Source organism: Phyllostomus hastatus, unplaced genomic scaffold, assembly GCF_019186645.2.
Source record: "Phyllostomus hastatus isolate PE091 unplaced genomic scaffold, TTU_PhHast_1.1 phas_scaffold_216, whole genome shotgun sequence".
Taxonomy (NCBI): domain Eukaryota; kingdom Metazoa; phylum Chordata; class Mammalia; order Chiroptera; family Phyllostomidae; genus Phyllostomus; species Phyllostomus hastatus.
Genome location: NW_025334018.1, coordinates 3248997 through 3276391, shown reverse-complemented (window position 1 = coordinate 3276391; position 27395 = coordinate 3248997). Strand labels below are relative to the sequence as shown.

Below are 27395 nucleotides of genomic sequence, written 5' to 3'. Positions count from 1 at the left end.
TTACGGGTACAGATTTCCCTGTATTAGCTAACAGCCTCACCTCAAACAGATACCTGTCATATTGTAAAAATGGAACAGAGTTATAATTTCCAAGACATTTTAAGCCAGAAAGCAAATGATTTTGTGAAAGTAGACTGCTTAACTAAAGACCAGTAAATTAAAAATTAGCTATGACTGAACTGATTTAACTCTGGGAAATAACTGTGCTTTTAATAAATGTATGATAAAGACCTTTTCTTTCATCTTAATCTTTCTATAATTACTCAAGTTAAAAGGATATATTTGTACAAACTGAAATAAAACATCTTTAACTGGAATATTATTCCAAATGCCTTAAATTTAGAAAAAATATCTTGTCAAAGTTTTTAATATAGATTATAAGGCTACACGAAAACTTAATAAAATTTCTGTAAAAAAAAAAAGATATACATTAGCTCTGGCTGGTGTGGCCCAGGGGACTGAACACTGGACTGTGAACCAAAGGGCCGCTAGTTCAATTCCCAGTCAGAGCACATGCCTAGGTTGCCGGTCAGGTTTCCAGTAAGGGGTGATGAAATGGAAACCACACAACAATGTTTCTCTCCTTCTCCCTTCCTTCCCTTCTCTAATAACAAATAAATAAAAAGTTACACAGTAGTTGGCCTACCTAGAAAATTATTCAGAATATTATATATAGTGTAAAGTGCTTTTTATGTTCTTATTTAGAGAAACAGGCCAGTTTTTTTGTTCATTTCTGATACTTGTGGTCACCAAATGTTTGGAGGTTTACCTGCCCCCAAGTAATTCTCTGTGACACCAGCTAGGTGTCCTACAATTTAACTCAATTCTAATACTATCTGTACATAGTGTCAGATCCTAGGATAAGGGCTCAATCCCACAAGACTATCCCTACTCTACTTCAGATCCAAATCACAAGTAGTATGTCCCCAGGATACCCATAACATATGTTGAATTTGACTAAAAATCAGAGGTTACTATGATCCCCTCCTTCAAGTTTGATTAATTGCTAGGGTAGCTCACAAAACTCAAGGGAAACACTTACTTACTTATGTTTAACAGTTTACTAAAGAATATGATAAGGATACAGATGAACATCCAGACTGAAGAGATGTGTAAAGCAAGGTACGAGGGAAGAGGCATGGAGCTTGCATGCCTTCTCTGGGTATGTCGTTCTCCCCATACTTCTACCTGTTCACCAACCTGGAAGCTCTTTGAACCCTGGATTATAGGGATTTTATGAAGGCTTCCTCATGCAGGAATGACTGATTATTAACTCCATCCTCTTTGGAGGATGGGGAATGGGGTTGAAAATTCCAAGCTTCTAATCAGGGCTTGATCTTTCTGGTGACCAGCCCCAACCCAGGATCCCACTCAAAGTCACCTAATCAAAATAAAAGGTGCTCCTAGTATTCTTACCATTTAGGAATTTCTAAGGATTTTAGGAGTCCTGTGTCAGAAATGGGCTCAAAGACACATATTAGAACAAGAGGGCTCTGGCCAGACCCCGCCACCTCACCTTACACTCACCACAGGGCCTGAAGCCCCCTTGTCACCACCACACCCATCACTGTGACTAAGACATGTGAAGTAGAACCTCCACTTCAACAAGAACTTGGCTTTTAACCTGGAAGACAGGCAACAATGGAATATTCATGGAATGTTGTCACCCTGCTTTATCAGTCAGGGTATCCAGGTTCTTAGAGTAACTAAAAATTTTGAGCATCTAAATTTTGACTTTGACAGGTATCCTCTATTAATGGATTTTCAAAATAAAAATGAGAAACTCTTGGATAGAGTGCTTATGTCTGACACTGAGAAATTCATGCCTAGTGTTTATACCCCCACTACGGGTCTGGCTTGACAGCTAGTTTAGCATTTCAGAAGCTGAGAGGATTCTTTATTAGTATCCACGATAAAGGGCATATTGCTTCAACTTTTTACTGCATGGCCAGAAGGTATCATCAAGGCTACAGTGGTGACCAATAGCATATTCTTGGCTTGGGAGACCTTGGCTGTAATGGAATGGGCATCCCTGTGGATAAGCTGGCTCTGTATATAGCGTGTGAAGGGATGAATCCTCAAGAATGTCTGCCTGTCACTCTGGATGTGAAAAGATAAAATGAAGAGTTAAAGTACACTGGATGACGGCAGAGAAGAGTGAGAGGTCCTGAATATGATGTGTTTTTTTTTTGATGAATTCATGAAGGTAGTTTCTTCTAAGTATGGCATGGATTGTGTTACTCAGTTTGAAGATTTCACCAATATAAATGCATTTTGTCTTCTCAACAAGTATCAAAACCAGTTTGATGATGTTACTTAATTCACATTCAGTGATGTTACTCAAGGAACAGCATCTGTTATAGCTGCAGGTGTCCTTGCAATAACCAAGAACAAACTGTCTGGTCAACAATAGTATTTCACAGAGCTGATGAGGCTGCCTTAGGGATTGTACACCTGACTGACATGGCCATGAAAAAACAAGATTTACCAAAGGAGAAAGCTATAAAAATGATATGGTTGGTTGACTCAAAAGGATTGATAGTTAAGAAGAATTTGCCCATGAACATGAAGAAATGAATCACCTAAAAGATATTGTTTAGAAAATAAAACCGAATGAGAGTAGAAGGGAAAAAACTGTACTTGAACAATGATTAAAATTAAAAAAAAAAATAAATTTAAAAAAATAAAATAAAACCAGCTCTGGCTGATGTGGCTTAGTGGACTGAGCACTGGCCTGCGAACCAAGAGGCTGCCAGTTCGATTCTATGTCAGGCGACATGCCTGGGTTGCAGGCCAGATCCCCAGTTTGGGGCCTGCAAGAGGTAACTGATAATTCTCTCATACACTGATGTTTCTCTCCCTCTCCCTCCCTCTCTTCTCTCTAAAAATAAATAAATAAAATATTAAAAAATAAAACTAAATAAATAGAATCCTTAAAAAATAATTTAAAAATTTATGGAAGGATATTACTTTTGGGCAAACATCATGCTACACAATTTTGCTTCATTTACTTTCTGGTTATTTATGGTTTCCATTATATTTTGCCCAAGTTCTCTTTAAAAGCTACTGTACCTGCTACTGAGAAACTCATCATTTTAATATAGGGAACTAAGGGGAAGACCAAAATCAGCAATACACTGATACAATTAAAATTAAAAAAAAATAAAGAGATATTCCTAGTGTTCTTGTCACTTAGAACACTTTAGAAACTTTGTGTGAGGAACTAGAGGCAGAAAGTAATACTATGTATATTTTCTATTATCTCATAGTTCCTAAACTTTTTATGACCATGTAGTAGTTAAATCTGGAGGCTCAATAATATGTATTACTATATAAACCAAATTGGAAACCATAAAGAATGTCATTTCATTTTGAATAACAAGATCACTAATATGCAAAAGAAGCACATTTCACAAATGTAAATAGTAACTATAAAATCCTCTTAGGAAACTGAACTGCTATCTGTTCTATGGCTTTAAAATCCCATAATAAAGGGAGTAAGTAATGTCACTTCTTAGCAGGTCAGGAACACTGACAAATCTGGGGAGTTTAGAGAAAGGGGATTCCAATACAGTTACTGGTGTTCCATGTGAAACTTGGAGGTACGTCGGAAGGCTTTTGGTTCCTGATGTTCACAGGTGAATTGGTAAGGGCAATAATATACTTTTGACACATAAAAGTAAGTTAAAACTTTTATAAATGTTTCCAAGCAAAAGCTGATTCTGAGGCCTTTGTTGTAGATGTAGTAATAAAACACAAGACCTCTGGGTATTCATTAATATTGTATATTAAATATATATAAACAAAACTGGTCAAATAAACATCACAGTTAATGATACTGAATCAGAAAAATCACTAAAAAATTTATGGAGTAAAATCTCCACCTTGGAAAGGGAACGACAAAGAGTGACTGTGAAAATAAAACTTTGACACCTAGCATGACAGCCATTATGGATAAATTAGTGACTCTCTAACAATTCTGTTCCTAATTTTTGCAATGCTATTATACCAGGAGGTGTGATGTTATAATCTTTGTGAATATAATCATGTGAGAAAAACTGCTTTTCCCACCTAGAACAGACAAATGTAAACTTGGTATTCGTGTGTATGTTTGTGTCTTTTTCACTGAAATTCACTTATATTTTTCACATGAAGAGTACTTCTTTAAAAGCCTGAATTTGCTTGCAAAACTTCTTCTGGAATTTTATATATATATTTTTGTCAATAGTCTTTTTTAAAAAAAATAAACTTCATTAACCTTAAGTTCATTTTTATGAACTTAAAAGTTGGTTGATTACAGAAATGACTCATAAGATAAGGTCTAAATACTAGAAAATTAGCTAGGCAATGTTTATGGTGAGTGGGTCAGAAACAATTTGGGAATAACCCACAGATTAGAATATGTAGTAAAATTTCAAGTCACTTTGTGACAAAAGCAGTTTCTCAAGTGTAGTTGAAATTAAAAATGCAAATGAAATCTTATTCCCAGTAACCTGTATTTATTTTCAGCTAATAGCCACTAAAATCGTGATAATTCTACAATCTTTGTTATAGTAGCTAAAGGCAAAAATGGTAAAACATTACAACACAAAACAAAGTCAGGCAAAGAGACTTTTCATCAAAGAAAAATCTTTAAAGACCTAAAAATTCAAAAGAAACACTTGTCATAATATTACTCATGTACAAACCTTGCTACCTATGTTAATAGTCATTAAGATATAAAAACTATGAAATAAGAGACAATGGATGATATGTTATAGGAGTAGCGAAAGTAAAAAAAAATCACCATATTTTTCGGACCATTAAGACACACCTAGGTTTTAGAGGAGAAAAATAGAAAAAAAATTTTTGAAGCAATAAATGTGGTAAAATATTTAATAACATAAATAACATAATATTTCACCAATGTAAATGTAAACAGAACTCAACAGCAGCATTAAACAACCATTATTCCTCCCAAATTTGGGGGTGGGGAGAGTGTGCCTTACAGTCCGAAAAGTACGGTAGTTGGATTTATAGGTGACCTTTAAGAAATGAAATATTGTTTTCGTAATTCCTTTCATCTGGATTCAGAAGAAAAAGAAATTTAGCATAGATCTTTTAATATATACAAAAATAAACTTCAAATAGAATGAAGACGTGAACATAAGATCGGAAACCATAAAACTCCTAGAAGACGACATTGGGGGTAAAGCTCCTTGACATCTGTCTTTGTGATGATTTTTTCTGTTTGACACCAGAAGCAAAAAAATAAAAGCTAAAATAAACAAGTGGGACAACATCAGACTAAAAAGCTTCTATAAAGCAAAGGAAACCATCAAGAAAATGAAAAAGCAAACGACTGAATGGGAGGAAATATATGCAAATCATATCTGATAAAGGTTTAATAACCAAAATAAAGAACTCACACAGCTTGATAAGACAACAATTTGATTAAAACATGGGCAGAGGATCTTAATGGACATCTTTCCAAGGAAGATATACAGAATGTCTACCGGCATATGAAATGGTGCTCCACATCTTTAATCACTAGGGAAATGCAAATCAAAACCACAATGAGATATCACCTCACACCTGTTAGAATGGCTATTATCAAAAAGAAAAGAAATAACAAGGGTTGGGGAGGTGGAGAAAAGGGAGTTTTGTGCACTATTTGTGGAAATGTAAATTGGTACACCCACTGAAGAGATGGCCTTGGTGGGGTAGTTCAGTTGGTTAGAGTGACATCCCGATGTGCCAAGGTTGTGAGTTTGATTCCTGGTCAAAGCACATACAAGAATCAACCAATGACTGCATGGATAAGTGGAATGGTAAGTTGATGTTTCTTTCTCTCTCAAAATAAAAAATAAATCAATACAATTAAAAGAAAAGAAAACTTATGGAGGTTTCTAAAAAAAATTATAAATAAAACTATCATATGATCTAACAACTTCACTTTTGAGAACTTATTCCAAGAAAAGAAAAACACTAACGTGAAAAGATATCTGCACCCCCCTGTTCATTATTTACAATAGACAAGACATGGAAACAACCTATGTTGACAATATAGATTGTTGTCAATAAATGGATGGATAAGGAAGATATGGGGTGTGTGTGTGTGTGTGTGTGTGTGTGTGTGTGTGTGTGTGTAAACAAAATGTTTAGCCATAAAAGTAGAAGGAAATACTATCATTTGCAGATTGATGAAGAACCTTGAGGGCATTATACTAAGTGAGATAAATGAGACAGAAAAAGACAAATACTGCTTGAGCTCACACATATGTGGACTCAAAAAAATGCAAAAACCTAACTCATAGGTACAGAGAATAGTTGGTGGTTGCCAGAGGGAGGTGTTGGGGGCTGGTGAAATGAGTGAGGATAGTCAAAAGGTACAAACTTCCAGTTATAAATAATTCCTGGGGGTGTAATATGTAGCATAGTAACTACTGGTTAACAATACTGTGTGACATATTTGAAATTTGCTAACAGAGTGGATCTTAAATGTTCTCACCACAATAAAATGGCACTATGTGTAACATGCCCAAATTTACAATTTATATAACTAGTAAGTGACACAACTAATACTTGACACTGGTTCTATAACCACAATTTAATCCATTTCTGAATCACTTGAATTTAGTCTCTTTCTGCCTAGAAAATCTCTTCATTGTTTCCCTGTTAGCTGTTTTAAAATACTATTATCATAACTACCCTGCTGAAGATGTTAACATTTCTCTCAAAATATATTATCAACCACTACTTTCTATAACATTGGTTTTACTAATACTATATTGTTTAGATTAACAGAAACTTACATGGTTTTAGCATAATCAAGTATCTGTAAGAAAAGATGGTCCAGAATAACACTAACAGGTAAGTTAAGATCATATGAAGGTTAAAATACTTATGCATACAATCTATAGACAACAGTAGCATAAAAGCCTTTTAATATTCTTTCATATGACAGGACATGGCAGTATTTTTTGTGAGGATGTGAAACTTGGAAGGGCAAGATATAAAAAGCATGTATTTGCTATAATGCCATCTTTCCTTAACTGTCCAATCAAAAAACCATTTTACCTTACAATTTAAAACTGTTGAGGAGCAGTTAGATAAAATAAAAAGTTAAGATTATATTTTGAGATTACTAAATAAACTTTACCAGCTCTGATATTTTCTAGAGTATGTAAATTTAAAAAACACATTTTTATCTAAAGTGAGTATTCCAAATAAAATAGGAATCAAATGTTCCAGAAAAGCTCACCATTTCTATAATCAAAAGGTATTTAAGTTCCTTAGAGTCAGAGTATAGTAGCAAAAAATATAAATGTTACAAACAATCATTGGCCACATTCAAACATTAACTAAGCCAGTTACTAGCTATGCAACCCTGGACCAATTACTTAACTGTCTTACGCTTTAGCTTTTTAATAATAGTACCTAGTGACTTCTGTGTTACAATTTATATAACTAGTAAGTGACACAAATAAGACTTGACACTGGTTCTATAACCACAATTGGCCAAGATGTAGGTGTAGGTAGATACACTTTGCCTCCTTGCACAATCAAAAGAAGGATAACAATAAATTTAAAACCAAAAACAACCAGAACTGCCAGAAAATCAAACAGTATGGAAGTCTGACAACCAAGGAGTTATAGAAGAAACATTCCTCCAGACTTGCAGGAGGGGCACAGACAGGCAGCTGGGGCAAAGGGGACGTGCAGCAAGGAGGCGGCTGGAGGACCAGGTGATCCCACATTTTCGTGCAGATAGACCGGGAGGAACAATGGGGAGTGAGAGAGAGTGCACAACCCAGGGTTCTGAGGTGGGGAATAAAGCCTCAAAGCCTCTGGCTGTAAAAACCTGTGGGGGTTGTCATGTCAGAAGAAACTCCTAGCATCACAGGAGTTTGCTGGAGAGACCCATGGGGTCCTAGAACCTACACAACCCCACCCACCCTGAATCAGCACCAGAAGGGCCCAATTTGCTTGTGGGTAGCAGGAGAAGTGACTGAAAGCCAGCCTAGGGCTGAACAAGCCACACTGTTCACTCTCTGACTCATACCACAACTCAGAGACATGAGTTGCCCTGCCCTGGTAAATACCTGAGGCTCTGCCCCTTATATAACCTAACAGGCATGCTGAGACGAAGAAATATGGCCCCACTGAAAGAACAGATCAAAGCTCCAAAGAAAGAACTGAGCGATGAAAAGATAGTCAACCTATCAGATGCAGAGTTCAAAACACTGATAATCAGGATGCTCACAGAAATGGTTGAGTATGGTCACAAAATAGAGGAAAAAGTGAAGGCCATGCAAAATGAAATAAAAATATAAAGGGAACCAACAGTGAAGGTAAGGAAACTGGGACTCAAATCAACAATTTGGACAAGAATGAAGAAATAAACATTCAACCAGAACAGAATGAAGAAACAAGAATTCAAAAATATGAAGAGAGGCTTAGGAACCCCCAGGATAACTTTAAATGTTTCAACATCTGAAACATAGGGCTGCCCAAAGGAGAAGGGGAAGAGCAAGAAATTGAAAACTTATTTGAAAACATAATGAAGAAGAACTTCTCCAATCTGGCAAAAGAAATAGCCTTCCAGGAAGTCCAGGAAGCTCAGAGAGTTCCAAAGAAGTTGGATTCAAGGAGCAACACACCAAGGCACATCATCATTACATTAGCCAAGGTAAAAATGAAGGAGAGAATCCTAGAAGCAGCAAGAGATAAGGGGACAGTAACCTACAAAGGAGTTCCCATCAGACTGTCAGCTGATTTCTCCAAAGAGACCTTACAGGCAAGAAGGGGCTGGAAAGAAGTATTCCAAGTCATGAAAGGCAAGGACCTACATCCAAGATTACTCTATTCAGCAAATCTATCATTTAGAATGGACGGGCAGATAAAGTGCTTTCCAGATAAGGTCAAGTTGAAGAAGTTCATCATCACCAAGCCCTTATTACATGAAATGTTAAAGGGACTTATCTAAGAAAAAAAAAGATGATCAAAAATATGAACAGAAAAGGGACAACAAACAGAACTATCAACAACTGAACCTAAAAAACAAAACAATACAAAAGCAAACTAAGCAAGCAACTAGAGCAGGGATAGAACCAGAGAAATGGAGATCACATGGGAGGTTATTAGTGGGGAGTGGGAGAATGGGGGAAAAGGTACAGGGAATAAGAAGCATAAATGGCAGGTACAAAATAGACAGGGGAGGTTAAGAATAGTATAGGAAATGAAGAAGCCAAAGAACTTATATGCACAACCCATGGGCATGAACTGAGGGGAGAGTAATGCTGGTGGGGGAAGGGGGGGCAAGGTGGAGGGGAATAAAGGTGAGAAAAAACTGGGACAACTGTAATAGCATAATCAATAAAATATATTTAAAAAACAATAGTACCTAGTCTCTCACAGAGTAGTTGAATAAATGAGATATTTGTAAAATGCTTAGCACAGTAACTGGCACATAGTGGTCACACAATGATTATGAACTCTCATCTTTAGTTGAGCCAATGAGTATAGTCTAGTCTAATATGTATATCAGAACAAATTCCAGACAGATCAAAGAACCAGATGTGAAAATAAAACCAAGTAGTCACTAACAATTTATTGTTACTTTAAAACCAGCAAATGGGGAAGCATTTCTAATAATGACTCAAAATCCAGAAGCACAATGAAACTATGCATCTTAGTTTATATGACAAAAACTATCACCATTAGCAAAGTCCAGAGACTAATAACAGAATCCATTAACACATAGGTGGCAAATGCAAGTCCCCCAGTCCAAATTCAGCCCTCCACCTTGCTTAATTTGGCCCGGCACCTTGATTCTACCCAGCAGCAGCACCAAGCTCCTTGCCCCTAGTTAAAGAGTAGTTACATTTATACAGTCCTAAAATTACATTCGGCCCTTTGAAGGCAACTGTGAGGCTGATGTGGCCCCCAGTAAAAATGAGTTTGACACTCCTGCATTAAGACTACTGAAACTTATTATTCTTAATTAAATTAAGTCTTATTAGTCTATAATTGGGTCCAGCTAGGTTGAAGGATACAAGATATACAAAAGATAGATATGCAAAATAAATTGTATTTCTATGTACTAGCAATATCTAAATATAAATTTACAAATTCTCTTTATAATTGAATCAAGAGAATAAAATGCTTAGGAATATGGTTTGAAAAAGCAGTGAAAGAGTTGTATACTGGAAACTGAAAAACATCATTAAAAGAAAATGTTAAATATTAAATAACTCAAAAGACACTGTATGTTCATGAATCAGAACAGTTAATATTATCAACATGATAAAACTGCCCAAATTGATCTATACTTTTTTTTTGTTTCAAAATCCCAACCGGCTTTTTTGCATAAATCAACAAGCTGATTTGAAAATCCATTATGGATACAGCAAAGAACCCCAAATTAGCCAAAGTTGTAAGAATCCAGAATATCCTAAGTAAGAGTTATCATATTTCCTGATACTAAATTTGCTACAAAGCAACAGTGTTAAACACAGTACACACTTTAACCCTATAAACACAGTACACATGGTCAATAACAACAGATACATGGGCAATAAGCACAAAGACAAACGAAAATTAACAAAATATATTTGCAACTTAAAGCACAGATAAGGGCAAATCTCCTTAACATATAGGAAACTCTTAAAAATATCAGACAATCCCTGGCTGGTGTGGCTCAGTGGACTGAGTGCTGGCCAGCAAAGCATAATTTGGCATTTTTTACAAAGCTATATATACACTTACTATTTAACCCAGTAATTTCCCTCTGAGGAACTTACCCAGATGTCATATCTTCAAAATATCAAATAACGTATGAGCAGGGTTATTCATTGGCATAATTTGTAATAGCAAATATTACAAACATCTGAAATGCCCTTCCCGTAGCAGGCTGGTTGGATAAACTATGATGAATCTATATATAGGCATACTGTGGAGATATTGTGGGTTCAGTTCCAGACCACTGCAATAAAGCAAGTATTCCAATAAAGCAAACTGTAATCTTTTTGCTGGTGGAGGTTCTTGCCTTCAATATGTTAAAAAAAAAAAAGCCACATATGTGAAGTGCAATAAAACAAGGTATGCCTATTCTAAGATATTACACAACTGCAAAAAACAAAACAAAACATGGATGTATACAAATTTTTATAGCAGCATTAATGATAGCCAAAAGTGGAGATAAACCAAGTGTCCATCAATTGATGAATGTATAACGACAATGTAGTATGTGGTATATCCTCAGTGGAGATTTGGACAATTATAAAAAGGAATGATACATGCTATTGTACGTACGAACACTGGAAATGATAAGCAAAGAGAAATAAATCAGTCACAAAGAACTATATATTATATAATTCCATATATAAAATGTCCAGAATAGGTAAATCAATAGAGACAAGAAATAGGTGAATGGTTGCCTAAGTCTGAAGGGGTAGGGTGGGGTTTGGTAAAGAAATTAGCAGATGATCACTACAGGATGAGGGGTTTCTTTTTTGGATAATTTAATGTTCTAAACCTGGTTGGTGACAGATGTTCAAATCTGTGAACACATTAAAAGTCACTGAATTGTATGCTTTAAATAGATAAGCTGTATGGTATATGAATTATTTTTCAATAAAAGCTTAGGTTTTCCCTGAGCTCAGGGACCTGAAGAAGCAAGTCACCACTGAGGTTTGCAAATCTAGGAAAATGAATATAAGCTTGGAACAGAACTGCAAGCCTCAGATAAGATCAAAGACCTGGCCGATACCTTGATTCTCCAGGCTTGTGGGACAGAGAGGAGAAATGCCTAGACTCTTGAAATTCCATTGAATCTGAGATAATAAATGAGTGATGTTTAAGCTACTAAAATTGTGGTGACTTGTTACACAGTAATAGATAATTAATACATGCATGTGCATATATAAGGTGGGACAAGAGGTTTACAGTTGCTCATATGGAAAATAATCAATAAATAATAATACAAGAATAAACTCTGTGCTCTGGTTGGTGTGGCTCAGTTGGTTGGAGCATTGTTCTGTAAATTAAAGGATGCAGGTTTGATTCCCACCCAGGGCACATACCTAGGTTTTGGGTTTGGGCCCCAGTCTGGGCACATATGAGAGGCAAACCAACTGATGTTTTGCTCTCACATGGACGTTTTTTTCCCCCGCTTTCTCTTGCTCCCTCTCCCTTCCTCTCTCTCTAAAAATCAGTAAGCATGTCCTTAGGTGAGGATTAAAAAAAAAAAAGAAAAAAGAAAAGAAAAAAAGAATAAACTCTGTGTTTTACGTATTTACAACTGTAAACCTACTTTTGCCCAACCCTGTATATACTTGTTTCTAGGGCCTAAAAGTAATGAAACCACAGTATCAATGACATCCTACCAGCAAACAACATATGAAATACCGATATTTTGATTTCTAAATAATAATCTCCACTAAAATAAACCAAAGCTTCTTGGGTAAAATAATTGATTCCAGATATGAAGAACAAGGTAAAACTGATAAACAACAGTAAGCAAGTAAAAACAAAAATAAAAAACCCAGGGTGAATGACACCTTCCTGTGGCAGAAAGCAAGGGAGTCCTTAAAAATGAATGAGGTTATGTCTAAAAGAAACAAGACTCAGCTTAAAGGGAGTCTTGTGGAAAATCAGAGAAATTTGAGCATTTCTCCACAAAATGATGATAATGGATTATATTATAATTTTTTGAATGCCTGAGTCCCTGTGATATTCAAAACAGAGAGTGAAAAGGGAGAGTGAAAGCTCACCTTCACACAAAAAAATCAGCTAATAAATATTGAAGAAATGAATTAGAAAGTTACCAGTTTGTAACTAACAATGAAATCACTAACTTAGGCAAGTATCATAATGGATTTTAAAATATTAGATAAAAAAGACTGGAGAATAGGCCGCAGCCTCAAAAAGAACCCCATAATTTATTTACTAATTACAATACAAAAAATACGTCTTTACAGAGAAGAGATTTGATAGACACCACCCTAACCGAGTGATCAAACATGGCATGATCAACAGTGGAACAGTAAGTGGGATGCTACAGGAAGTATAAAGTTTCATAAATATAATATTCCTACTAAGATTATTTAACCTAAATCTAATCATGAAGAAATAATCAGAAAACTACAGAATGTAGCCTCAGGGGTACATTCAGTGGATTGAGTGCAGATCTGCAAACCAAAGGGTCACAGTTTGATTCTCATCAGGGCACATGTGTGGGTTGCATGCTAGGTCCCCAGCAAGGGGTGTGTAAGAGGCAACCACACACTGATTTTTCTCTCCCTCTCTTTCTCCTTCCCTTCCCCTAATAAATAAAATCTTAAAAAAAAAAAGAAAAAGAAAAATACAGAATGCAGTACAAGACAACTAGCCTGAACTCCTCAAAAAGGAGCAATCTCATAAACGGTGAAACATATTCTAGATTAAAATAACACACAACAATCACATGTAATACATGACATCTGTTTGGATCCTAAAGTTAAGACAAAACAAAATATAAAAGACAATTTAGAACAACAGAGAAAATATAAATATGGACTTTATATTATATGATATTATTGAAATACTACTTACTTTCTTAGGTATAATAATGGTATTGGGATTAGGTAAAAGAGCAGCCTAGTTCTTAGATGAAAATTACTGAAATACTTAGGGGTGAATGCTTACAACTTACTTTCAAATTGTTCTCTGCACACTGCCCCCCAAAGTGTGTGTGTGTGTGTGTGTGTGTGTGTGTGTGTACTACAGACAGAGATAAAGCAAATGTGGAAAAATGTTAAGTTTTGCCAGAGATTTGGCTACTTTCAAAAAACATTGTGAAAAAATAAAACTGTTTAACCAGGGAAGATAGTGCCATTGCATACCAGATTTATTTCTCTAGTCCTTAAGAGAGGTGAATTAGATAATATCTAAGATATGTTCAAGTTAGAAATGCTAATATTGTATCCTTACAAAAAAGTGACTATGAATCTGTAAGAAGTATTTTAAAAAGTATTTCACTTCCCAATACGTAGTTTACAACAATATTATTACTGTGGCAGCGATGATGATGTCATTAATTGCTATACTTTATTAAGACATGTTAATTCCCAGTTGCCATCACAAAACTCTATTTTTCCATCTTTTCTTTGAATTCTTATAGCATTTACAGTTTGAGACACATTTCCTGAAGAAGGGACTAGAAATCTCGATTTTTAATAAGATCCCTTGCTGGTCCTTATGTTAACACTGGGAAAACATTAAATACCATTATATGTAAGGATCTTCACAGTTTAAAATTCCATCTACTTTTTTCTCTAACTAAATCTTATTTGGGAGAATGATCTTGCCCCTATTGCTGTGCCTTTTGTGAGAGACCCTGGACAAAGCCAGATAACTTTACAGTATGAAATCAGTTCTCATTAAGTAGGTTTTTAAAAATTTATGAACTTTTCTTTACTGGTAACTATTTTATTTTGTTTTACCTTTGGGGATAGTTATGGACCAGTAAAAAACTAAACTAGGATGCAAGGAGACATTTCACAGGCTCTGATAAATTCCTTTTTATTTTAAAACGTTCCATTAAGAAAATCCTTCTAAGATGACATAAGAATATTATTCAGTCAACTCCCAACTATAACACCAAAAAGATAATGGTTTTTGAGTTAGGATATACCATTTTCCAGTCTAAATAACACATCAAAGGGATATCTTAGAAGTTGAGGTAATGGCTCTTCCCTGCAAAGTTGGGATATATACCGTTTTAATGCTTTAATTGTGGTAAAGTACATATAACATAAAATTTACTATTTTAACAATTCTTAAGTGTATAGTTCAGCATAATTAAGTACAGTGGGACATCAGTACTCATCGCTAATTTGTTCCGGACCTTCTGACAAGTGCCAAAACCGACAAGTACCAAGCAAGCCTCGAGTGATAAAGCATTTTCTCTTTCAGGGTAGTGTTGTGATTCATACAAGTTATAGCAAGTGTAACGAGTCCCAAGCAAGCACCGAGTGCTAAACATTTTTTCTAGCCAAAATGCGACAAGTACAGGGTTTGATGAGTTCTGAGGCCAATGAACATTGAGTTGTGACCATATATTCACATTTTTGTACAACCATCACTGCCATCTATCTAGAGAACATGATTCTTGCAAAAATTAAACTCTGTGCTCATGAAACAATGAGCCCTCTACTGGCCCTTGGCAACTACCATCCACCATTCTATCTCTAGGAATCTGACTATTCTAGGTACATCATATAAGTAGAATAAAACAGTATTTGTCTTTTTTTTTAAAGATTTTATTTATTTATTTTTAGAGAGGGAAGGGAGGGAGGGAGGGAGAGAGAGACAGACAGACAGACAGACATCAATGTGCGGTTGCTGGGGGTTATGGCCTGCAACCCAGGAATGTACCCTGGTTGGGAATCGAACCAGGGACACTTTAGTTCCCAGCCCGCACTCAATCCACTGAGCTACGCCAGCCAGGGCGTATTTGTCTTTTTGTGATAGGCTCACTTCATTTAGCATAATGGTTTTCAAGGTTCATCCATATTTTAAGAGTTATCCAAATGTCCTTCCTTTTTGAGGCTGAATAATATTCCATTGTATGTATGAAATATAATTTTTGAAGTATCTTAAATCTTATTATTATTAAAATATATTAACTTGTTTTCTATTAAGCCTATCTAGTCTGTATTAAAGAACAGTCATCAGAAGCTTTAGGTCAACTTAGTGAAGTAGGTAAATGTGTTACCATTGCCCTCTCAGGATCACATCAAAATTACACTAAGCTACAGAACAACCAATATTCAGAAATGTGTGAAATCTAGCTGAACAAAAGTGCTATAACTAAGGATACACACAAGCCAAGTCAAAATCAGTAAAAGGGTCACAGAATTGAACTGGGCTAGTCCCACACACACGACGATTAAAAATCAGGAGAAAATCTCAGCTGCGGAGGTCACTCTTGAGGAGTGAGGAGTCCCAATCCCACACCAGGTACCCCAGGAACCCACAGTTTCAGGACCAGAAAGAGAAGTCCCTATATTCCTGGCTCTAAAAGTCAGCAGGGATTGTGGCTTAGGGACCAAGTAAGACAGAGGGTTTCTGGATTCAAGGGCTCAAGCATGAACTTAATTGCAGACCAATCCATTTGCTCTGAGTTCCAACACTGGGTAGCAGGTGGAAAATCAACAGGGACATATAGGGAGGAACTGAATTGTCAGGCTTCAGGGTTAGGCTTCACCCTGGCTTCACTCAGGCTTCAATGTTCCTTTGTGAGCCCTCCCCCACTCAGTCTGCAGGTATCACATCTGAGTCTCTATCAATCTACCCAACAGTTTGATCTGCCCTAGTGATTCTGAGACCCTACAGGACCAAATTGCAGGCCCACCCAAAGAGCTTCCAGTGGATTTTCCATACAAATGGATTGTCTTGGCTCTTGCTGGGGACTTTTCTAAAATCTCTCAATGGTTCACAAATCCCAAACAATGGCATCTGGCCTCAGAATGCCCTGTACCTCTTGCTCAACAGCCCCAAGCCCAGCACTAGTGGCAGCTGGCCTCAGTTGGCAGTTTAACCTCCTCAAGGTACCTCCAAGTCCAGCACAAGTAGCAAGCATTGGCAAATCACTTTGTAGCTCATACCAAGTGGCCCCAGGCAGGGCACAGGCAGCAGGTGACGTTGGACTGCACACTATGGAAGGCCCCACAGCCAGTTCATGCAGTGGCCAGCTTTAGACCAATTTGGACCTAACACTCAACAGTTAGACTTGGAAGGCATCAGAACCCTGCTGAAGCAAGTTCTGCTTCATGGGGTTGGCCCCCTGCACAGCAGCTCTTCTGCTGTAGTCAAGGCCAGTACTGACAGCTTATAGGTCTGGCGGGACAATCCCTTCCATTGATGTGCAAACGATAATCAAGGCTCAACTATAAAAGGGTAGTCCACACAGCCCACAAGGGGGTTACACGTGGAGCACCCAGCTCAGGTGACCAGGGAGGCTGTGCCACTGGGCCGTACAGGATACCTAATACATAAGGCCACTCTACCAAGTCTGGGAGACAAAGCAGATGGACCTAATGCATAGAAACAAACACAAGGAGTCAGCTCAAATAGGGAAACAAAGAAACAAGTCCCAAATGAAAGAACAAGAGAACTCTTGCAGAAAAAGAACTTAATAAGGACAAGCTAACTACCATATACAGAGTTCAAAAGAATGGTTGTAAGGATGCTCAAGGAACTTAGTGAGAACTTCAACAGCATAAAGAGACACAGAAACCCTAAAATAGAGTCAGAAAAATGGCAGCACAAGTCAACAAGGCTGTCTCTATTACATCAAAATTACAGCTAAACTCTAGAACCATCTTCAGAACCATCAAAAATTGAGCTGAATGGAAGTCCTACAATTATGGAATTAAAGAAGAAAGTACACTGAGACTAGGAGAAGGGGCAGAGATGTGGAATAGGACGGTCCCATAACCCATGTGTGGCACATAAAAATGGGGAGGTATATCTCAGGAGTGAGGGGTCCCAGGCTCATACCAGGACCCCCAGCCCAGGGTTCCAGTGCTAGGAAGATAAGTCTCCATAACTTCTCACTGTAAAAACCAGCAGGGATAAAGGCTATAGAAGACAGAACCTTCTGGAGTCCCAGGCATTTCCTCTTAAAGGGCCTGCATACACATTTACTTGGACTCATTCCCTTTGAGCACCAACACTTAGGCAGCAGATTGAAAGGCATTAGAGACATATGGGGAGGGACTGAATTATCTGACATCAGAGAAGCTATGGGGTAGCTTTCTCCCAGACAGAAATGCTGGCAGAGGCTACTGTTTCTTTACTGAGTCCTTCCCACACAGAGCTACAGGGCCGGCAGGTGGCCATATCTGAGACTCCATCTATCTGGCTGGTCAATGCTGTTTCCCCCACCCTAGTTATTCCCCGAGGCCCTTCCCCACCCAACTTTTAGGCTCACCCAAGCTGTTTCCAGTGCTTTTTCATATGGATGGCTTGTCTTGGCCCATGCATCAGATTTTCCTAAATTCTCTAAAACCAGCAGCACCTGGCTTCAGCGAGCCCTGTACCTCTCACTAAGTTGCCCCAGACCTGGCACTAGTAACAGCCTGCCTTGCTTCACAGCTTGGCCCTACCTGGGCATCTCTAAGCCTAGTACAAGTAGCAGCCATCTGCAGATGACTGTGGAGATTAGGCTTTGTGACCCCATACAGAACATAGGTGGTGACTGATCTTGGACATTTCAACAGTAATCATGGTGGATGATCTTGGATGTCTCAACACTAATCAAGGCTCAACTATAACAGGAGAGTGTATACAGCCCACACTGTGAGCACACCCTGAATACCCAGCTTGGATGATAGAGGAGGCTGTGCTGTTGGACTCTACAAGACACCCATTATATTAAGCCAGTATATCAAGTCTGGGAGATGTAGCAGCTTTACCTAATACACAGAAACAAACACCTAGAGGCTGCCAAAATAAGGAGATGAAGAAATGTGGCCCACATGAAAGAACAGAACAAAACTATAGAAAAAGAACTAAACAAAATGGAGACAAGCAATCCACTAGATGCAGAGTTCAAAACACGGGTTGTAAGGATGCTTAAGGAACTTAGGACCTCAACAGCATAAAACAGATCCAGTCAGAAACAAAATATAGTAATTGAAATAAACAACAATTTATAGGGAATCAACAGTAGGGTTGACAAAGATGAGAAGCAGCAATCTGGAAAAAAACACCCAATCAGAATAGGAAAAGAAAAAGAATGAAAAGAAGACAGTGTAAAGAGCCTCTGCGACAACTTCATGTATATCAACATTTGCATCATGGGCATGCCAGAAGAAGAGAGAAAGAAATGGAGATGTATCTGAAAAAGTAATGACAGAAAACTTCCCTAAATTATGAAGGAAATAGACATACAAGTCCAGGAAGCACAGAGATTCCCAAACAAGATAAACCCAAAGAGGCCCCACCAAGACATCTCATAATTACAATGCCAAAGGTTAAGGACAAAGAATCTTAAAAGCAGCAAGAGAAAAGCAGTAAGTAACCTACAAGAGATCTCCCATAAGACTGTCAGCTGATTTCTCAACACAAACTGTGCAGGTCAAAAGGACTTGAACAAAATATTTAAGGTGATTTAAAGCAAGGAACTACAACCAGGATTGCTCTACCCAGGAAACCTATCATTGACAATTGAAGGACAGATAAAGGGCTTCCCAGACAAGGAAAAACTAAAGAAGTTCCTCAACACTAAACCAGTATTACAATAAATGTTAAAGGCTCTTAAGAAGAAAAAACAAAAGATTAGGGAGGGAGGTGGGGAGGTTTGGGGGGTGGACTGGGCTGAGAGTAAAAGACAGAAAACTGTATTTGAATAACAATTTAAAAAAGATAAAAAATGTGAATAATACAATAGCAACAGCCACATATCTATGAACAATTACCACATTTTTTTGTACCATAAGATGCACCTAGGTTTTAGAGGAAGAAAATAGGAAAAAAATTTTTGAAGCAAAAAATGTGGTAAAATATTTAATAACATAAATAATATTTCATCAATATAAATGTAAACAGAACTCAACAGCAGCATTACAACCATTATTCCTCCCAAATGGGGGTGGGGGTGTGTGTCTTATAGTCCAAAAAATACGGTACTTTAAATGCAAATGGATCAAATACTCCAATGAAAAGACATAGGGTGGCTGAATGGGTAACAAAACAAAACCCTTACGTATGCTGTCTATAAGAGACTCACTTCAGATTGAAAGACACACACAGACTAAAAGTAAAGAAATGAAAAAATACATTTCATGAAACTGGAAAAAAAAAGTTGGGTTAGCAATGCTTATACTAAACAGACTTTAAAACAAAGGCTAGAAAACAAGAGGAAAAAGGAATCAGCTATTCCACTTGAAGGTATTTATGCAAAAACAAACAAACAAATCCCCCCCAAAAAACAAACCCCCAAAGCCCAAAACACTAAATAGAGAAGACATATACATCTGTTCGCTGTGGCATTATTTTACTTTTTATCCTAACCTGAGGACATACTTATTGATTTTAGAGAATGGGGAAGGGAAGGAGAAAGGGGGAGGGAAACAATGATTGAGACAGAAATATTAATTATTTCTCATATATACCCAGACTGGGAATCAAAGCTACAACCCAGGCATGTGCCCTGCTCAGAAATCGAATCTGTGACCTTTCAGTTTATGGGACAATGCTCCAACCAGCTGAGCCATACTGCCCAGGCTCCTTGCAGCATTATTTACAATACCCAAGAGACATAGTGACTTAAGTGTCCATCAAAATATGAAGGCATAAAGAAGCAGTGCATATATACTCATACAATGGAATATAACTGGGCCATAAAAACAAATGAAATCTTGCCATATGCAACAATAGGAATAGACCTAGAACGTATTATTGTGCTGAGTGAAATGAGTCGGTTAGAGAAGTACAAATGCCATATGATTTCACTTGTACGAAGAATCTATTTTTATTGTTTATTTAAAAATTTTTAATTTATTGATTTTTAGAGAGAGGGAGGGAAAGAGAAAGCAAGAGAAAGACAGAGGAAAGCATCAATCTGTTGTTCCACTTATTTATGCATTCATTGTTTGCTTTCTTGTATGTGCCCTGACCAGAATTGAACCTTGCATGTTGGGATGATACTGTAAACAACTGAGCTACCTGACCAGGGCTTTGTATGTCAAATCTAAAAAGCAAAATAAACCAATACATAGAACAGAATCTGACTCATAAATACAGAAAACATTCTGACAGTTTCCAGATGGAATGGGAGTTGGGGGAAATGGGTGAAAAAGGGGAAGGAATTAGGAAGTACAAATTGGTAGTTACTGAATAGTCATGGGCATATAAAGTATAACATAAAGAATATAGTCAACAATATTGTAGTAAGTAGTATGGTGTCAGATGGGTACTAGATTTATTTGGGTGATAGCTTCATTAGTTATATAATTGTCTAATCACTGAGTTATACACCTGAAACTCGTATAATAATGTATGTCAATTGTAATTGAAAAATTAAAAAATATTTAAAATATGAAAAAAAATAGTGAAGTCAGAGTAGTTGCTAAAAAAAGTCACTTTACACCCTGGCTGGTTTGGCTTGGTAGACTGAGTGCTGGCCTGAGAACCAAAAGGTTGCCAGTTTGATTCCCAGTCAGGGTACAAGCCTGGGTTGCAGGTCAGGTCCCTAGCTGGGGTGTGTGAAAGGCAACCAATCAATGTTTCCATCACACATCAATGTTTATCTCCCTTTCTCTCTCCTTTCCCCTCCCTCTAAAAAAATAAATGAACTTCCAAGGTGGTACACCCACACACACACAAACAAAACAAAACAAAAAAATAAACTATGGTACATTTACACAATGGAATTCTATGCAGCAGAAAGAAAAAAGGAGCTCCTATCCTTTGCGACAGTATGGATGAAACTGGAAAGCATTATGCTAAGCGAAATAAGCCAGGCGGTGAAAGACAAATACTATATGACCTCACCTTTAACGGGAACCTAAATAACAAAACAAACAAATGAGCAAAATATAACCAAAGACACTGAAATAGAGAACAGGATGATAGTGACAAGAGGGGAGAGGGGAGGGAATTTCAGGGGAAAAGGGAAAGGATTTATAGGAACAAGTATAAAGGACACATGGACAAAAACAAGGGGGGGTGGAAATGGGAGGGAGGCAGGGAGGGCTGCAGGTGGGTTGGGATGGGAGTAAAAGGCAGAAAACTGTATTTGAACAAAAAAATAAAATTTAAAAAACTTTTGTTCATTAAATAAACAAACAAATAAATAAATAAAATATTCAAAACATCGCTTTATCATCACTAGAGGGGGCTAGAGCAACACAGCTGCTGCCTATTCAATGCCAGCTAGAAATACGTTTTCCTTAGCTAGAAAACTGGACATAGCTAAACTTCTATGAAAAACAGAACAGAATGTAAATGTGATTATTTACTCCCTCCAACCCTTCTCAATTCCTAAGTGGCAGACTGAGCTTTTATAACTGATGGTTTATATTCCTGACAACATAAACTGTGATAGTCTAATATGCTCTATTCCACATTAGGAGCCAAATCACATGTATAATCTTATTTGCTCCTTTTATAAAAACAAGCAATTTCTGAATGTGGTTGTTGACAACTACATCTATCATTTATAATTATTAAAAATTATTTTTTTTCTAGGAGAAAAGATAAGAGGCAACAGGCTCTTACAGTTTAATCATGGTGGTGACTGCAAAGATAGAAAATAAGATTTAAAAGACATTAATTATAAATGTAAGTTTTCAAAGAAAGATGTGATTTGTAACATCAATAACATAAAAGAGAGGCATGTAGATTTATAGAAGTAGTCTTTGTGATTGAAGTTGGTATCAATTCAAATTACATAGTTATATCTGTAGGAAGTTATATGTAATCACAACTACAAAGAAAATAGCTATACAATATATACAATAGGAAGTGATAAGGGAATCAACATATGTCACTACAAAACACCTAAGCACGAAAGACAGCAGTAATGGAGGAGAAAGTTTTAAGGAACAAAGTTAAAAGGAACAAAAAGTTTTAAGAAATGGAAAAGAACTGATAATTGCTTTAAATATAAATGTCAAACTCTCCAATCAAAAGGCAGAAAGGAGAAAAAGAGATAAAAAATATGATCCAACTATGCTGTTTACAAAAGATTTACTATAGATCCAAAGACAAAACAGGTTTTCTTTGGTTACTATCCATGCAAATAGTGACCAAAAGAAAGGTAATGAGGTTACACTAGTATCAGAGACTTTATGTCAAAAATGTTTCAAGAGGCAAAGAAAAACCTCAAATATTGAGAAGTATCCATTCACCAAGAAGCTATAACAATTATAAACATATTCATCAAACAGAACCCCTAAAATACACTGAAGGAAACAGTGACAGAATCAAAAGAAGAAAGAGACAGTAGTACAGTAATAGTTGGAAACAGCACCGTTTAGATTTCAATTATGGTTTAGAACAACCACACAGAAGATCAATAAGGACTTGAAGGTTATAAACCAATTAGACTGAGAAGAAATATAAAAAACATCATCTCAAAGCAGCAGATTACATAGTTTTGTCAAGTGCACATGAAAAATTCTCCAGAATGGACCATTTATTAGGCCATAAGTTTTAATGAATTTAAAAGGACTGAAATCATACGTAAAATCATTTTTTATCACAGAAGATCAAAATTAGACATGAGTAACAAGGAAAACTGGAAAATTCAGTTAGTGTGGAAAACAACATACTCTTAAACAATTGGTCAAATAAGAAACCACAATAGATATTCAAAAATACCTAGAAATGAATGAAAATGAAAACACAACAAAATAGTGCTAAGAGGAAAATTCAGAACTAAAAACATACGCATTAAAAAAGAAAAGATCTCAAATCAGTAACTTAATTACACAATAAGTAGTCAATGGTACAGTCACTGTGGAAAAATTTGGTGTTTCTTTAAAAAGTTAAACACAAAATTACCATATGATCTAGCAATTCCACAACTCCTAAGTATATATATAAAAGGTTGAAAGCAGGGACCTAAATAGATACATGTTTGCCCACGTTCAATGCAGCATTATTCACAATAATCAAAAGGTAGAAATAATTCAAGTGTCATAAATAGATAAATAGATAAAGAAAATGTGGTATATACACACAAGGGAATATTGTCCAGCCATAAAGAGGAATGAAATGCTGATACATGCTACAATATGAATGAACACTGAAGGTGTTAAATGAAATGATCTAGGAAAAAAAAGCACGATTCCACTTACATAGGATACCTAGAGTAGGCAAATTAATAGAGATTGAAAGTACATTTGACATAATTAAGAGCCAAAGAGTGGGGAGTTATTGCTTTATGTTTACAGAGTTTATGTCTGTGGTAATGAAAAATTTTTGAAATGGTGATAATGGTTGCAAAACTGTCATACATATATACACAATGGAATACTATGGGCAAAATGAAAGAAGTAATTCCCACCTTTTGTTACAACATGGATGGAACTGGAGACTATTATGCTAAGTAAAATAATCCAGTTGGTAAAAGACAAAAACCGTATGATCTCATAAGAGGAATTTAACGAACAAAATAAACTAATGAGCAAAACAGAACCAGAGGCATGGAAACACGGAACAAACTGATAGCTGTGAGGGGGGAGAGTAGAGGTGGAGACTGACTGAAAAGTGAAGGGATTAGTCAAAGAACATGTATGATGGACCCATGGACATGGACAACAGTGAGGGGACTGATTAGGGAAGTGGGGGGCAGGCTAGGTGGAGGGGGGCAAAGGGAAAAAAGTGGGACAACTGTTATAGTATAAAAAATAAACTTGCTATTCAGCCTAGCATAAAAAAATTATGAAAATAATGCCACTGAATTGTACACTTCAAAATGCTGAAAATGGCAAATCTTATGTTATACATATTTTACCAGAATTAAAAAAAAGTTAATGTAATATACCAAGAACAACTGACTGTCCTGGCCAGGTAGCTCAGTTGGTTAGAACATCGTCCTGATATACCAAGGTTGTAAGTTTGACCCCCAGGTTAAGGCACATACCAGAAGTAATATACATGGATGGATGGGACAATAAAATCAATGTTTCTCTCCCCGCTCTTCCTTTCTCTCTAAAAAATCAATATTAAAAAAAGGAAACACTGACCTGTCTACTTGAAATAGATTAATTATATGGTATGTGAATTACATCTCAATAAAACTGTTTTCTTAAAAAAAAACCAAAGAGAATAGGAAACATTCCTTGGCATTGAGATGCAGAAGAAACAACTAAGATTTACTCTGAGTACCTACTGTATACAGTTAATACTGTTATGCTGTTATAACAGTCATTTTATATATATTCCCTTACTTGGGTAGCAGTGGAGAAACTAGAATTCACACTTTAGAAATTAAACAATTCAGTTTGCTATGATGAGAAAGTTCTAGAGATTAGTAGTGATGATGGCTCCTATTGAATAATGCACTTAAAATGTTTAAAATGGTAAATTTTTATGTCATGCACAGTGAGTCATGCAGCACATCTGAAACTAATAAAATGTGTCAATTATACCTCAAAAAAACAACCCTCCCCCCAAAATAATTTAAAACAACACTCTGTTTGGGTTATTTTAATTTTCTTAACAGAAATAAAAATCAGATAACATGAATTTTTAACCTGGTTTATCAATTTAAGAATAATCTGTGTGACTTTAGCAAGTCATGTAACCTTTTAATAGCTTCAGTTTTCCCATCTTTCAAATGAAGAATTAGGTCTGACATAAATGAGTGAAGTTGTGTAGGAGCAGACACAGAGGGGTATCTCTGTACTTTCTGCTCAATTTTGCTTTGAACCTACAACTGCTCTAAAAAGTAAAGTTTATTATGTAAAATAAAAACACAAATCTACTTTATACCATGACAGTGTGATGTTCAGCATCCATCTACCCCCAATCCTACATTCTAATTAGATTTAGTACCTAGAATATTCCCAAAGCAATCCAAGGGAAAATAAACCATATTCTGGTATTTAATCCTACCTAAACCATAAGATTATCTGCAAAATAGAAATTTTAATCCACTACCCTTTGAACCTCATTCTCTGAAAAGCAGCATGAGTCTGTGGTAAAACAATGGCTATGGAAACTCTAAGTGCTCAAGATTCCAGTACTGATTTTAATGTCAAAATTCTGTAAACTTAGGTAATTTCCTAAACCTTTCTGTGCCAGTTTCTTAAGTAGAAAGACTTCCGGCCAAGATGGAGGTGTAGGTGGACACACTATTCCTCCTTGCACAACCAAATTACAGTAAACAAATATTTAGAAACAAAAAAACAACCAGAACAGACAGAAAATTGAACTGTACAGAGTCCTGACAACCATTCATCCAGAGGGGTGGAGTCCAGGGCCAGTGGAGAGGCACTGTGGCAGAAAAGAGTGGTGGCTAGTAGACTCGGGCACACAGGGTGCAGGGGGCAGCTAGCAGAACTCAGTGGCAGACCCTGGGCCCGGAGGCAACGAGCTAACCCAGTGAGGCCCACAAGGCAGCTGGCTGTCTGCAGTCACATTCGTGTGCAGATAAACCAGGTGAAAACCGGCAGTGAGACAGACTGCACAATCCAGGGCCCAAACGCTGGGAAATAAAGCCTAAAACACTGATTCAAAACACTTATGGAGGTTGAGGTGACAGGAGAGACTCCCAGCCTCACACAAGAGTTCATTGGAAAGACCCACAGGGTCCTAGAACGTACACAAGCCCACCCACCTGGGAACCAGCAGAAGGGCCCATTTTGCTTGTAGGGAGCAGGGGAAGTGACTGAAATCCAGCAGAGAGCAGAGCAATCACCATTGTTCCCTCTCTGACCCCGCCCCCATATACAACGTCTCAACCCAGCTACTGGGTAGCCCTGCTCTGGTGAACACCTAAGGCTCTGCCCCTCATACATAACAGGTGTGACCAGACCGCCCCCCCCCCCAAAAAGGCTCAAACGGAAGAACAAATCAAAGCCCCAGAGCCAATATTTTTAAGCAGCCAAGAGATGGCCAACCTATCACATGCATAGTTCAAAGCACTGGTGATCAGGATGCTCACAGAATTGGTTGATTCTGGTCACACATTAGAGGAAAAAATGAAGGCTACACTAAGTGAAATGAAGAAAAATGCACAGGGAACCAATAGTGATGGAAAGAAAACTGGGTCTCAAATCAATGGAGTGGACCAGAAGGAAGACAAAAACATATAATCAGAAAAGAATGAAGAAACAAGAATTCAAAAAAATGAGGAGAGGCTTAGCAACCTTCAGGATATCTTGAAACATTCCAACGTCTGAATTATAGGGATACCAGAAGGGCAAGAGGAAGAGCAACAAGTGGAAAAGTTATTTGAACAAATAATAAAGGAGAACTTCCTCAATCTGGTGAAGGAAAGAGACTTCCAGGAAGTCCAGGATGCTCAGAGAGTCCCAAAGAGGGTGGACTCAAGGAGGAACACACCAAGACACATAGTAATTACATTACCCAAGATTAAAATTAAGGAGAGAATTCTAGAAGCAGAGAGAGATAAGGGGAGTCACCTGCAAAGCAGTTCCCATCAGACTGTCAGCTGATTTCTCAAAAGAGACCTTGCAGGCAAGAAGGGGCTGGAAAGAAGTATTCCAAGTCATGAAAGGCAAGGACCTACATCCCAGATTGCTCTATCCAGCAAAGCTTTCATGTAGAGTGGAAGGGCAGATAAAGTGCTCCTCAGATAAGGTCAAGTTAAAGGAGTTCATCATCACCAAGCCCTTATATGAAATGTTAAAGGAACTTATCTAAGAAAAAGAAGATAAAAAACATGAACA

General features: G+C 37.0%; 1 protein-coding gene and 1 pseudogene across 3 annotated transcripts in view; one reads left to right on the top strand and one right to left on the bottom strand.

Moving 5' to 3' along the window:
* ASH1L (ASH1 like histone lysine methyltransferase) overlaps positions 1–27395 on the bottom strand; it is a 228554-nt gene that overhangs the window by 63344 nt on the left and 137815 nt on the right. The gene's annotated exons all lie outside the window — the stretch shown is intronic.
* On the top strand, positions 1088–5202 carry LOC123804547 (annotated as a pseudogene).